This window comes from Quercus robur, chromosome 6 (assembly GCF_932294415.1).
Source record: "Quercus robur chromosome 6, dhQueRobu3.1, whole genome shotgun sequence".
NCBI classification, from domain to species: Eukaryota; Viridiplantae; Streptophyta; class Magnoliopsida; order Fagales; family Fagaceae; genus Quercus; species Quercus robur.
In genome coordinates, this window is record NC_065539.1 from 40,766,507 (window position 1) to 40,782,571 (window position 16,065).

Here is a 16,065-nt window from a genome sequence, read left to right on the forward strand (position 1 = left end):
CTTTATGGGTGTGTTTGTTTCTAAAAAAAAAAAAAGTAATTCTCTCTCATTGCTTAAGATAGTGTGTTGTGTGTAGTATAACTTGCCCTACTCTCCTTTAAAAGTTACCATGACTTTTGAGTAGAGTTGTGGTGTATCTTTGTGTTAGAACTCATTTCCCTCTTCCTTTTGTGTGTGTATGTTTGTTTCTCAAAAAAAAAAAAAAATCCATTGTTCAATAATTAATGTATTAAATTATATAAAAATGTTGGATTTTTTTTCTAATTCATTTATAGCTTATAAAATATTAAGTAGCAACCCTATATTAAGCCATATTTTTAAAAAGAATTTATTTGAAACTGAATTGACATAATTAATAGAAACGATACGGTTTAGAATTTACAACTTTTTAAAAAAATTATTTTATATTTAAAATACTTTGTGCATGTGAAAACTTTCATAGAAATGTGGTCATCTTTTGCATGAAAGGAATTAACATGCTAATAACATGGTTAATATTTCAAATCATAGTGGTATTAGTACAAAGAAACCAAATCCATTGAGACTAAAGTTGCTAAAAAAAAAAATATATATATATATATATATATATATTTATATATCAAATTGATGGCTTTGCAAAGAAGTGTTTAACCGGTATCACTATTGGGATATTGGAAGAAACTAATATCTTTTCATAAATGGCCTCATTTTAAACTGTCACCATGGGCTACAAAATGTGTTGAATCGACTCGATCGACCTGATAATTTGGATCTCTAGTGCTATCCAATACGAGGTACAATGAGCTCTAGAACATGATGAGAACAACCCTGGATCAATCGAATACGACGCATACAAGACCTCTACTGCAATCCAATATAAAAATGTTGGTTTCTTTTTTTAAATTCATTTATAGCTTATAAAATATTAAGTAGCAACCCTATATTAAGCCAAATGTTTTAAAAGAATCTGTTTGAAACTGAATTGACATAATTAATAGAAACGACACCGTTTAGAATTTACAACTTTTTAAAAAAAATTTATATTTAAAATACTTTGTGCATGTGAAAAACCTTCATAGAAATGTGGTCATCTTTTGCATGAAAGGAATTAACATGCTAATAGCATAGTTAATATTTCAAATCATAATGGTATTAGTACAAAGAAACCAAATCAATTGATACTGAATTTGTTAAAAAAATATAATACATATCAAATTGATGGCTTTGCAAAGAAGTGTTTAACCAGTATCACCATTGGGTTATTGGAAGAAACTAATATCTTTTCATAAATGGCCTCATTTTAAACTATCACCATAGGCTACAAAATGTGTTGAGTCAACTCAATAATCTGGATCTCTAGTGCTATCCAATACGAGGCACAATGAGCTCTAGAACATGATAAGAACAACCCCGGATCAATCGAATACAAGGCATACACGACCTCTACTGCAATCCAATACAGGACACCACGAAATCAATGAGCTCTATAACATGATAAGTACAACATTGATCAATCGAAATCAATGAGCTGTAAAGAAGATAATAAGGGCAACCTTGAATCAGTCTTCTTCTTCAACTCCAAAACTAAGCACAAGTCCTCAAAGCCTCCAAGTTTGACAAACTCATTTGAGTCTATAAGGATGTTAGCAGCTTTAATGTCATCGTGAAGGTATCTTATTTCTTATAAAGATAAGATAAGGCCTCTAAAGTTTCTTTGAGAACTATGGTAATGCATGGCTCGGATAAGCCGTTTCGGAAAGAAAGATGATATAATTGATTTAAATGAACTAGAAGAACATCAGCATCAAAACTAAATTATCAACTTTGAAGAAACAATGGGATAATCATAACCGAAATGAAATTTGAAGAAATAGTGGGATTTGAAGAGGGTTGGGGGCAAGAGAAGTAAAATATTCTTAGCTGCTTCACTCTTAACATTGTCAAAATTAGCATATGATTGATCAAAATTGATTTCCATCACTTTAGAATTAATCATGGGCACACAAGATCGATTGCTTTGATTGCCACCACCTTCCATAACAATTCCATCTCAATTAATTTATCTCACTTGTCAATCTTTGCTTCCTTCTAAAGAAATGAAATATTTATTTTGTCAATCATGATATACATATTTTCTAATGAATCATAACAGGCTCTTCAATCACTTTAGTGCCGCCATTTTTCTGAATTAATACATTTAGGAGCCTTTAATTCAAGTAATGTTAGATTGCATTGTAATGTTAGATTCTTGTAATCTTTGATACATGGAATCACATTGCAACAATATATGATTACGATGTTTGGTTCATTAATTACATTCTCATCATAATTCAAGAATGTAACATTCCTATACTTGATTCATAAACATTCTTAGGAGCAATTATAATTATTATAATAATAAAATGATTGAGAATAGTTTTTAACACCTAAAAATACCAAAATTGACTCTAAACTAAAAAAATACCCTTGCAAGACCCAAAATGACCAAATTACCCCCAAAACCTAAGAAATACCCCACAATCTCCAAAATGACCAAAATACCCCTAAAAGCTCTAAAATGACCACACACACACACACAAAACCCAAAACCATTGAAATTACCAAAAATACCCCTAAAACCTCTAAACAACCAAAAATACCTTTAAATCTCTAAAATGACCAAAACACTGTCAAAAACCTCTAAAATTGTCAAAAACACTCGCAAAACCATCGAAATTACCAAAATACCTCTAAAACCTAAAACCACTTAAATGACCAAAATACCCTTAAGACCTATTATGTAGAGACTAAAAGATCACTCATGTGCAATTTTAATCACATAACTTTTTTAATGAATTATGTGACTTGTTTAAATAAGACACATTGATGGTCTTATAAATCATCATGTAACGGTTGGAAAAAGTAACTCCAAACAGGATTCAGATTCTCTAGATTTCCTACGATACCCTACCAAATAGATTTCCTTAAATCTTAACAATTCTTTAATGATTTAATGATCTAGATTTTGTCATGTCAGCATTCCACTAACAATAATCTTAATTGTTTTGTTTGCAACATTATTTTATTATTTTAAGAGTATTGTTAATGGAATATTGACATAACAGAATCTAGACCCTTAAATCATAAAAGAGTGGTTAGGATTTAAAGAAATCTATTGGTAGATTACCCTAAAAAATCTAGGAGATCTAAATCCCTCCAAACATGTTTGGAACCAAACTTTACCCATAAATTTAACCAAGTTTATAGGGCTCACTTTGCTAAATAGAATTCCAATACAATAAAAATATCATTTCAAATAACATTTCAAATCATTGACATCTACATCATTAGTGATTATTTTAGACATAAATACATTTTTGTCCCTATATTTTGGGCCTACTTTCAATTTGGTCCCAAATTTTCTTACCATTCAATTTAGTTTTATATTTTCATACCTGTAGTCAATTTTATCTTTGTCGTCACCTTAATTACAGAAAATGACTATGTGGCAAATGGCCTGCACTAGTGGCACACCTAACCTAATATTAAAAGATTAAGAAAAAATGCTAGAGATACAAATTTTTTTATAAAAAAATTTGTATCTGTTAATGTGACGAGTGTTTATTAGTAAATAAAAAAGGTTATGTTATTGGTGGGCCAAAATAAGAATCAGTAAAAATTGGCCACAACAACAGTTTGTAAAAATATTGTAAAATAATATGTGACTGTAGCTGTAAGTGCTAGGAAATTGATGACCTAAGCCCACTAAGAACATTGATGCCTTATCCCTCAAACCAAGCCTACACAATAGAATTTTTATAAAGAGTGGGAAACCAGTTCTAATGTAATTTTGGGACTAAGTTCAGGTCTAAAGCCAAGGAACCAAAAGTAGTGGAGAAAGACAATTCAGGTAATAACTGAGGATATTGATGTCCTCGGATGAGTCTAAGGACTAGTTCTTATATATGAATGACACAAATTCTATACCAAATAATTCATTGTTCACTTTCTTGTTTGTTTCATTCTTAGAGAATCATCATCCCTTAACTGGGAGGTTCCCCTCTCTTATATATTCTTCCTCTTTGCATCCTAGCCCTCCACCTGTATGCCTCAGGATTTTTCTTAGGTCACTTGTCCCATCAGAGTTTTGCTGAAGGTGGTAGAATGGGCTGTTAGTTGTAAAACTACTGTTCAGGTGTCATTTCCTCATCAATGCAGCTGATAAGGTTGTTACAGTGCATTCAATGCGGTGGGAGAAGGTATACCCTTTACAGGAAGCTTCCTTCCACCGTATTGGGCCTTTTCCATGATCCTTTTTCCTCGAAGTGGGTTCTCCCAAAAGGTTATCTCGCATCTTCCTCCCTTCTCGAGTCAATGAAGTCCTCGAGTTGGATACACTTTTGTGGGTCGTGCGATACTTTATGTTCCATCCTCTTTGGTCCTCGAACGCCCTATATTAGCCCCCTAAAACCGTGCTATTAAGGAAGCCTCTAAGAGGAAGGTTTTAGTAACAATGGGTGAGGCGGTATGTGCCAAATGCGTTCGCACATGTATACATTGCTTCATCTGTTTTCTGTACGTTCCTAGCGCTTCAGTGTCCACGATTCTGCAATTAATGCACCAGGTGACTATTTGTCCCCTCACATTCTACGGTATGATGGTGATCCTATGGTCCTTATTTTCCGTAATTTATGAGTGGGAAATTTACCGCTCATTTTTTTTACTCCTATATAAGGAAGGGATAGGAACAACCATTTCCCATTTACTTGTTTTCTAATATCTTTCATTGAAGCAGCAGTCTGAGGAAAACCCTTTCCAGTGCTTATAGATGCGTTTGGTTCTTCATCCCGTACTATACATAAGAAAACTTTCTTCCTTGTTTAATTTTTAACCTTATAGGAACATATGGGTAGATTTGTTAGACTAGTTGATACCCTCGAAGGTATGGCTGCCTTTAGGGTGAAATATAGGATTCCCGATAATGTTGAACTCCAACATTGCGAATTAGGAGAGTGGTTGGTCCTTAATAAACCACCTGGGGCAGTAATTATTTCTATGATCACCTTTACAGAAGGTGAGATGGAAATTCCCATGGGTAAGGTAATTAGGGATTTCCTTATTAATTTTAGGTTATCCCTAACTCAATGATCTCCCAACCTCTTTAGGATCCTCGATAGTGTGGATATGATAAATCGAAAAATGGGGACCAACCTTACATAGCACGATGTAAACTGGGTATACAATAGTTAAAAGGGAAAAGACATAGGTTATTACTTTAAGTGTAGAGTTCCCTCTATTAGATTGATTTCCTGTATTCCCGAGTTGAATAAGGGCATGGATGAAGATTTCCTCGTCGTCTCAAGTGGATGGCATAATGGTTTGCACTGCCCTACCTAAGATAGAACCATCACTTCAACCACTAAGCCTACCTCTGGGATAGACAAAGAACAGCCAGCTTCCACTCCCGTAGTGGAGTTAGAATCCGAGGAGGTTGCTGAAGTTGAACAACTGAATAGGAAAAAGAAAGACAAAGAGAAAGAAGTCGCTGCTTGACTTCTCAAACATAGAGTATAGATTAGTCTTGATAAGGGTTAGGTTTAGATGGTACCCTCTTTTGTAATATGTACCTGAACTTAAACGAATATATTTCACTTTTATTTCCCTCCTATTTGCATAATCTTTACTTTCTTACGTTATTAAGTATTTGCTCATACTCTTCTGATATAAGCATGTGACTTTAAATACATTAAATTTCTTCAAACTCAATTTCAACTTTTAAGCATATCCCTTTAGCTCGTATAAACCTTTACTTAAAACGCTTGGGATTTAACCTCATTCGCCCAAAGATTAAGTTTGATAAACCATTGAGTCTCTCTCGAACTTTCAAACCAATGGGTCCAATAAGACTAAGAATCATTTGGCTTTTAGCCTCTATTTCACCCAAAAGTTAATTTACTTAAGGCTTGTGATCCGAGGAGTCGAACAAAACTGAGGTTCCATTTAACACTTAGCCAATTTATATATAAGAGTTAATTTACCCAAGGCATGTGACCCGAGGAGTCGAATAAGACCGAGATTCTATTTAACACATAACCAATTTCCATGTAAGAGTTAATTACCCAAGGCTTGTGACTTGAGGAGTCAAACAAGACCGAGGTTCTGTTTAACACTTAGTATTTTCACATAAGAGTTAATTTACCCAAGGCTTGTGATCCGAGGAGTTGAACAAGACCGAGGTTCTGTTTAACACTTAGTATTTAAGTTGAATTCAATAAAGATCCACTTGTAAGTAAAAAGAAGAAACCAATCAACAAACGGATGAAAATCAAATAGTACTTGTATTATTAATAATAATAGTTATGTAGATTATTTACATTCCATGGATGCGGGACTACATTCACATCCAAGTCTTCTAAGTAATAAGCCCCAATGCTTGCTACCAAAGTTATTCTGTACGGGCCTTCCCAATTAGGGCCTAGCTTTTCCCATGATGGGTTTTTGGCCGTTCCCACTACTTTCCTCAAGACTAAATCTCCAAGTGCCAATGGCCTTTCCTTAACTCTTTTATCATACCCTTGCCTAAGTTTTTGCTAATAATGTGTCATCTTGACCATATCTACTTCTCTTCTCTCATTGATTAAATCTAGGTTCTCTGAAAGTAAATGATCATCCTCCTCTACACTAAATTGATACGTTTTCAAGTTCGGGAAGCCCGTTTCAAGGGGTATAACTACTTCAGATCTGTAAGTCATTGAAAATGGGGTTTCTCTTGTTGATCTTTGGGGTGTGGTGCGATATGTCCACAACAAATGGGGTAATTCATCCACCTATCTTCCTTTCACGTCGTCTAACCTTTTCTTCAATCCAGATATTGTTAATGCTTATTTTGGAAGCCCAGTAATAGGAAGAAGCCCAACAATATGGGTAGAGAAGTTAGTGGATTGATAGAAAAACCACTAAGCCTGAATGGCAGGAACAATGGATTATAGGCCCATAAGTAAATAAATGGGCCTTAAGAAAAGTAAATGGGCCTAAAGGAGCCCAAAGAGAGAGAAGTAGTAAACCTATGGGCATTATGTGATGTAGAAAAGTAAGAATGGGCCACAGCAAACTCGAGGTAATGAAGTAAGAATGAAAGGGGTTGATGAAAAGCTCATGAATCCCAAGGATAAAAGATAAGGTAATTGGGCCAGGGAAGCCCAAAAGAGTTAGTAAAAGCCCATGGGAATACAAAATTAGAAAATGGGTCAAGGATGCCCAAGGAAAGCAAATGGGCCAAGAATGTTCAAGAAGAAAGAAATGGGATAAAGGAGCCCGCAAGCAATGTAATGGATTAAGAAAGCCCAAAGTAGCATGAGTATAAATCGAATGACCATATTGAGTCATTGAGAGAAAAACAAGCAACAGGCCTAAAGGAGCCCAGCATGCACAGGTCAAATAACGCCACAGCAAGAATAGCAGAATAGTATGGCAGGAATGGCAACAAGATTACGGAAGGAGCAAAGAATGGGCTAAAGGGTGAAAAACTCACAAGCAAGCAAGACCCAACCCTTTAAAGGAGCAAGCCAATAAAGAATGGAAAGTCAGAAAACAGTTCACGCCATAAAAGGTCAAGGATGAGCGGCAGAATGCATAGATGATCCTCCAGATCATGGCAAACGCATGAGCAGTAGACAAGCTTTTAACGTACACGGGAAGTAAAGCACGCGCAAGGCCCAAACACTACCAACCTGTACCCAGCCAATACAAGAGTGGTGAGGTATGGTCTGGTGGTGGGGGGAAGCAAAAGCCTATTCTGGGGTTCCTGCTCAGATTCTTTTGGGAGTTATGTCCTGCTGGGATGACATACCACCCAAAAAAAGGAAGGATGAGTTAGAACCTCTAGGTGCATGCCATGAGGGATAGCAAGAGAGAATACCCACACTATGGTGGATAAGAATGCTACGATGAACAAGCAAACAAAACAGTCTTTTTTGTCTAGTAATGGGGAGTGGCACAGCCAACACAGGTAAGTGATGGTGGCTGGACAGCTGACAAACCAATGGGTGGTTAGGAAGAACACCCTAAACCAGACAAAAGCAGTTAAAGGCTAAAATGGTAAAAACCTATTACGGTAGGTAGTATATAAAAGGCCTTGCTGTGCACAGTAACATCATCACAACGATAGCAACCACTAGGAGAAAATCACAACATCACCATCACCATAATACTACACAAGTAAGCACTAAAAAAGAAAGAAAATGAGTGGAAAGAATCAAAGTAACAAAACGGAGAAAAAAGAGAAAGGAGAGAAATAGAGAGGGTAGAATGGTAGGCATGCACTAATAGGCTAATCCCTTCTCTCCCTCTAAAGGCCTACCCTCTGTTGAGGATAACGAACTCGATTAGGCACAAGCCATTCAAGCCTGTTCCCTTAAAGTGGATAATTTCTATAGCAGGATCATCCTGTAAGGTTACCTATGTTGAGGAAGTGGTTCTCTCTTTAGGCTTAACCTCGTAATACAATTGAACACGGCAAACTAATCTTTTCCTTCTTTGATTTTATCACTTATTGCTATTATTTCTTATCTTGCCTTTCAAATTTTACCTACAATGTGTTCTTTTTCCCTGTTTTAATTAAGGATCCCTTACTTGTTTTGCCTAACAGTAACGCATTTCTTTTATCATTATTTTATTGCATTTATCTGTCATAACTCTTTTGTAGCAACTTCGCCTGCCATAGGCATGTGACTAAAGTTTTGGCAAAAGAGCCATAGTTTGTGCACAAGCCAGACTAAGGTGAGTTGCAATTGGATTGGTCCTAACTCTCTTATCCAGAACACTTGGGCTCAATACAGTAGGAGGCAGTCCAGCCCAAAATCACAAAAGGCCCACCACAGATACTACGGCCTTATTAACTGCTTTTACCTGCCCGTTTCCTTATGGATATGCCGGAGTAAAATACCTGTTTCTAATACCTAGCTCTCCATAATACTTTCTAAAGGCCTTGCTATCAAATTAGAACCCATTATCCGAGATTAGGGTATGAAGAATCCTAAATCTGGTAACAATGTTCCTCCAAATGAACCTTTTCGCATCTACGTCCCTAATGTTAGAAAGGGTTTAGCCTCTACCCACTTTGTGAAGTAATCAATTCTGACGAGGAGCCATCTTCGGTTACCAGTAGCCCTTGAAAAGGACCCCACAATGTCCAAGCCCCATTGGGCGAACGGCCAAGGACTCGAGAGCAGATTCAAGATTCCTCCAGGTTGATGTATATTCGGAGCGTACCTTTGACATTGATCACATTTCCGTACATACTCCTAGGAAGTTTTCTGCATACTAAGCCACTAGTATCCCTAGGTGAGGGCTCTATGGGACAAAGACCTTCCCCTAGTGTGGCTTCCACAAATTCCCTCATGCAACTCCTCTAACAAGGGTTCTACAGCCTCTAAATGTACGCATAGTAAGTACAGTTCCAAGTGAGAGCGTTTATACAATTTTTGCTCCTTAGAAAGCCAATATCACAAGGCCTTCCTACGTATCTTCTCGGCCTCAACTTTATCTTCGGGCAATGACCCGTCCTTTAAGAATGAAACCAAAGGGTCCATCCAACTCGCCCCAACCTGTATGCTATGTACCCTTATCGGAGGCTGATCATCCCGGCTAGGTGCTACCAAGTCCTCCACGATTATGACCCGAGGTAGGTTTGATCCTAAAGAAATGGCCAAAATAGCCAACGAGTTTGCATGGGAGTTTTTCCCTCTTGGGATTTTCCTTAAGGTGAAATTGTTAGAACAAGATTGGACATGCCTAACTTTGTCAATATACTCTTGCATTTGTGGCTCTCTAGCCTCAAACTCACCATTAACCTACCCAACCACCAACCTTGAATTTGAGTACACTTCCACAACTTTCCCCCAAGCCTAACAACCATCGTCATCCCAGCCAATAAAGTTCCATACTCAACTTCATTATTTATGGCCAGGAAGACCAACCGCAGGGACTTTTCCAATATGAGCTTCTCAAGAGAAACTAGTACAATTCCCACTCCAGAACCTTTCTGATTTGCCACCCCATTTGTGTATATCTCCCAAGCAACAAGAGAAGAGACTGTATCCACCAAAGTACCTGATATGAACTCCTTATCCTCCATAACATCCTCGATAAATTCTACAATGAAGTCTGCTAAAACTTGCCCATTTACAGCAGTACGAGGCAAGTATTTAATATTGAAGGCCCCAAGCATGGTTCCTCATTTAGCAATTCTTCCTGTATAGTCTAACTTCCGTAGTAATGCCTATAGAGGAAGTTGTGTGAGCACCACGATAGTATGCGCTTGGAAATAATGAGGGAGCTTCCTCGTAGCGTATACAATAGCTAACACCGCTTTTTCCAAGTGCAAGTAACGAGTCTTTGCCTCTTACAAAGACTTGCTGATATAGTAAACAAGCCTTTGCATTCCATTCTCCAGTTGAACCAAAACCAAACTTATCGCATGGTCGATGACTGCTATGTAGGCATATAATACCTCCTCCTTCTCGAGCCGGGAAAGAATAAGAGGATGTGACAAGTATTGCTTCAACTCTTCAAAGGCTATTACACACTCCTCGGTCCATTCAAAGTTTTTCCATTTATGAAGGAGCTGGAAAAATGGCCGACATCGATCTGCTGACCGAGAAATAAACCTATTCAAAGCAGCTGTCATCCATGTCAACTTTTGTACTTCCTTAGGATTCCTAGAAGGGTGTAAATATGTAATAGCTTTGATCTAATCAGGGTTAACCTCTATTCTTTGGTGTGTAATCATGTACCCCAAAAATTTTCCCGAGCTAACACCGAAAAAGCACTTAGATGCATTGAGACGTAATTTATGCTTCCTAAGCACTGCAAATACCTCCCTTAAATCCTTTAAGTGCTCCAAAACTTGATTACTCTTCACCATCATATCATCAATGTATGCTTTAACGTTTCTCTCGATCTGCGATTCGAACATCCGAGTTACCATTCTTTGGTATGTAGACCCAGCATTCTTTAGGCAAAAAGGCATCACTCGATAGTGGTAATTCCCAGTGGGAGTCCGGAAGGCTGTCTTCTCTTGATCAGAAAATGCTAAAGGTATTTGATGGTATCCCTAAAAAGCATCCAAGAAACTCATCCAAAGATATCCAATCGTCGCATCCACCAATTGGTCAATCCGAGGAACTGGATCCTTGGGGCATACGTTGTTCAAATTCATGAAATCAACATAGACGTGCCATTTCCCGTTCTTCTTCCTTACCACCACAGTATTGGCCAACCATTTAGGATAGAAGGCTTCCTTGATTGCCCCCGCCTACTTCAGTTTGTTGACCTCTTCTCTGACGGCTTCGGCATGCTCTTTTGAAGAACGTCGAGGCGATTGCCTCCTTGGTACATCCCCATAGTTTACATTCAATTGATGACAAATAAACTCAGGATCAATCCTTGCTGCACCATAAGTACTCCAAGCAAAAACATCTACATTACTCTTCAAAAAATTGACCAATTCCATCTTCTTTTCGAGGGGCAGCCAAGCTCTAATTTGAAAATACCTATCCTCATCTGTATCAATCAAACTCCTCTCCAACTCTTCAGAAATTCTCTCTGAATCTTCAAAGAGCAATTGTTGTGACTCGGCACCACATTCAGCCTCGAGCATGTTAACTGCTATAGAGCCTCCTCTCCCTCAACAGAAGTTTTATCCACTGATTGTTGATTAATAGCAGCCACCAAACATCGCCTGGCTACTGCCTAACTTCCCACCAATTTGCCTACTTGTCCCTGTGTGGGATACTTAACCTTCAAATGTAGAGTGGATGACACTACCCCCATAGCATGAAGCTAAGGCCTCGCCAAAATAGTTGTATAGGGGGAATAGACTTCCACCACGATAAAATTAACTTGCACCTCCTCGTCACCTACCTGAACAGGTAACTTGATCATTCCACTAAGGATTACAGTCCTCCCATCAAATCCAACTAGGGGTGAATCATACCTCTTTAGATCCTCGGGCTTGAGATTTAATCCTTTATACAAATCTGGGTACATAATTTAGCTCCACTCCCCTGGTCAACAAGGACCCTTTTTACATCATATCCCCCAATCCGAAGTGTTACCACCATGGTTTTAAAAACCGGTACGGTCAAAGAACCGAAAAAGAGGGTGATTACCGGTTTTATGGTCCGACCGAGGTCTGACCGGTGGTCGAACCGATGATGTCATAAATATTTAATTAATAATTTTAAAATTATAAAAATAGTTAATAAAATATAATAAGATTATTACATATAATTTATATTAAAAAAATATATATATATATAACCTATTTTCAAAAAAATTATGTGAGTTTTTATATCTTACACGTAGAAAATAAAAATAACCAACTATAAATAAACAATAACTAAAAATTATTTTCAAAACATAACATTTAGTTATGCCCTTCTTTTAGGTTTATTTTTTTCCCTCAAAATGGTCTACATATTATGCATTCATTTTAAAGAAAAATTAAGTAAATTTTAAGATTGTTCACTTAAGTAATTATTAAAACTATTGTGTTTTTTTTTTTTTTTTTTTTTTTATATCATAATTATCATAAAGAAATGTAAAAGGGATGGGAAACCTCATTCCACGTGAGTTGCTCACGTTGCCCTGTAAGGAAAAAGTAGAAAAAGTAAAGCTTTAGGCTAAGGAAAATTAAAGTTGTGGCTGTTATTGATTCTCAAAAAACAAGATAAAAAATGTGTGGCTCTCATTGTGTTATTGACTATTGTGTGCAGTGTGCACACTGAACAAGTAGCAGAGGCAGAGCACGGCAAAACACAAATTTTACAAACTGTGCAAACCACTGAAACCAGTCTCTCTCTTACAAACTAAGAAGAAGCTCTCATAAGAAAAATGGATCAATTTAATTTCGTGTGTATTGTGGTCCTCCTCTCTCACATCCAAACAAAGATTTTCAACCATCTCTTCTCTCTATCTGTGAAGATATGTGTGTATCTGTGAATATTTTCAACCATCTCTTCTTTGCCTCTCTCTTTATGAAGATGTGTGTTTTCAGGTTAGGAATTTTGACTGCTCAAGGGGCTAGCTTTGATGCTATGTTCACCAAAGCCTTCAATCATCACAAGTAGACGCGGATGTAAGGAAAAAAAGAAATAGATCTTTGCTGCAAAATGTTTGGTTTCAGATCTTTTCAGTTTTCACCCATTTTGCAGAACCGTTGCAAAACCGGTTCAACCATTTCGGTTCTCGGTTTTTCCGGTTGAACCTACGGTTACCGGTTATTTCCGATTTTTCTTTCATTTTCTATTTTTATGAATAACCGGACCGGATTGGTGTCCGGTTCCCGGTTGAACCGGTTCAACCGGCCGGTCCGGTCCGGTTTTTAAAACTATGGTCACCACTAGGGCATCATTGTGGGGTTGATAAGTCCCCACTTTATCCTCATCCGAGAAACCTAAGGTCCGTGATGATCCTAATTTAGCCCTTTTAGATTTTAGGGCTTGATTTCTCGACTCTGGACCTAAAACTACGAACATAACTCCCGAGCACAAGGACACATCATTCCTGGGCGTGGCAAAAATCACGTTAATTATACCCAGTGCTGGCCGAGAAGCAAAATCTCTTTGGTACCCAGTCCCAGCTTGTCTTGTCTGCCTCGTAGGTTGATGTAAAAACTGCTTCAACTTCCCTGCCTTCACCAATTGACCCAAATGATCACACAAAGTTCTATAGTCCTCAATCATATGTCCCCTCTCCTGATGATAATGGCAATAGAGACTCTGGTTCCGTTTAGATGGGTCTCCCTCCATCTTATTAGGCCTTTTGAAGTATAACCCATTCTTTATCTTCTCGAGGATTTGATATACTGGCTCCATAAACACCGAGCTAACAATTTGAGCACTAGCCCCCGATGGCTGGTTAATAAAATCCCTCCTAGGTTGGTTTTGATTATAACTCCCCGACCGATGATCCCTCTTCTTCGTGAAGGCTTTGGCCTTGCCTTTCCCTTAGGTCTGATACTCTTCAACCCACTTATGCTCATCAATGCAGTCCATAAGTTGACGCATACTACGAGCATGTTTCATCGTCAAAGATTTTCTCAAGTCATGTTCAGTTGGAAGCTCGACCTTAAAGGTCCTTATAGCTACATCATCAAAGTCACCATCTATCTCATTGAATGTTTCCCAATACCTATTAGAATAGGTTTTCAAAGTCTCTCCTTCCTTCATCACCATGGACAACAGGGAATCTAAGGGATTTGGGACCCTACTACACGTCACAAATCTTACTCCAAACGCTCTTGTGAGTTTGTAAAAGGATCTTATGGAGCCTTCATCTAGCCCATCAAACCATCTCATGGCAACAAGCTCGAGGCTAGAAGGAAAAACTTTGCACATAAGAGCCTCGTTCCTTAAGTGGATAGCCATCCTCTAATTAAAGTGGCTCACGTGCTCGACAGGATCGATTCTTCCATTGTAAATGTTAAAAGTAGGTTGCGTAAACCAATGGGGAAGCTTGGATCTATCAATTCTCCTTGTAAAATGTGATTTTGAAATCTGACAAAGGGCCTCGCTCATCGCATCATTCCCCATGCTCCTAGGGGGTGATCTTTCTCCTCTATTTTTCTAACTTATCAACTCGTGAGGATATAAAGTAAGATTCACTTGGAGGGGTCCTAGACCTTCGCCTATAGTTTCGATCTTTGCCCCCATCAGACCCTTCACTTGATGAGGATGTTGAACCCCTCTTGTCTCGTTCCCTCCGTCACAACTTTTTACGCAGATGGTCAATCTCTAGTTTTAGGTTCCACCTTTCTTGATCATGCGAAACGTGACTTCTAGTTCTCAAATGGCTCCTCTCAGTGTGCTATGTGTGTTGCATTTCCACCCTAACGCTTGGGGTGGGATTATGATCCCTATCTTTCTTGCACTCCAGATTAACAAAGTGGTTATCACGCTGAGACCCCACAGATTCTTCCCTATCATTCCCTGGGTTAGCCATACTCTAAAAGGATTGGACTACAGATGAACTTCCCACAGACGGCGCCAATTATAAGTGCTAGAAAATTGATGGCCCAAATCCACTAAGAATAGTGATGCCTTGTCCCTCAAACCAAGCCTACTTAATAGAATTTTTATAAAGAGTGGGAAAACAGTTCTAACGTAATTTTGGGACTAAGTTCAGGTCTAAAGCCGAGGAACCAAAAGTAGTGGAGAAAGACAATTCAATAATAACTGAGGATATTGCTGTCCTCGGATGAGTCCGAGGACTGGCTCTTATATATGAATGACACAAATTCTATACCAAATAATTCACTGTTTACTTTCTTGTTTGTTTTATTCTTAGAGAATCATCGTCCCCTTAACTGGAAGGTTCCCCTCTCTTATATATCCTTCATCTTTGCATCCTAGCCCTCTACCTGTATGCCTCAGGGCTTTTCTTAGGTCACTTGTCCCATCAGAGTTCTGCTGAAGGTGGTAGAAGGGGTTGCTAGCTGTGAAACTACTATTCGGTTGTCATTTCCTCATCAATGCATCTGATAAGGTTGTTGCAGTGCATTCACTACAGTGGGGGAAGGTATACCTTTTACAGGAAGCTTCCTTCCATTGTATTGGCCCTTTTCCATGATCCTTTTTCCTCGAAGTGGGTTCTCCCGAAAGGTTATCTCGCATCTTACTCCCTTCTCAGGTCGATGAAGTCCTCAGGTCGAATACACTTTTGCAGGTGGAACTGTGCGATACTTCATGTTCCATCCTCTTCAGTCCTTAGACGCCCTACAGTAGCATTACTCGATGATTAAATGTGATCACCTTAATTACAGAAAAATTACATAAAATGACTACGTGGCCAATGTTCTGCACTCCTAATATTAAGTTACAAATTTTGTATTTTTGTTTGGACATTATGGAAAATGGATTGTAAAGAACCAGCAGACATGAACGGCATCATCACCCAACAATAATGATTATCTGTGAAGGAACAGTGAACTTTGAATTTTTTTTTTTTGGCTCATCACTATACATTAAGAACGTTGAATTTATTTTTTCAGACCACCCAGATTCAAGATTATCTGACTAATAGCTAGTTACAGTGTAGAATGTTGCC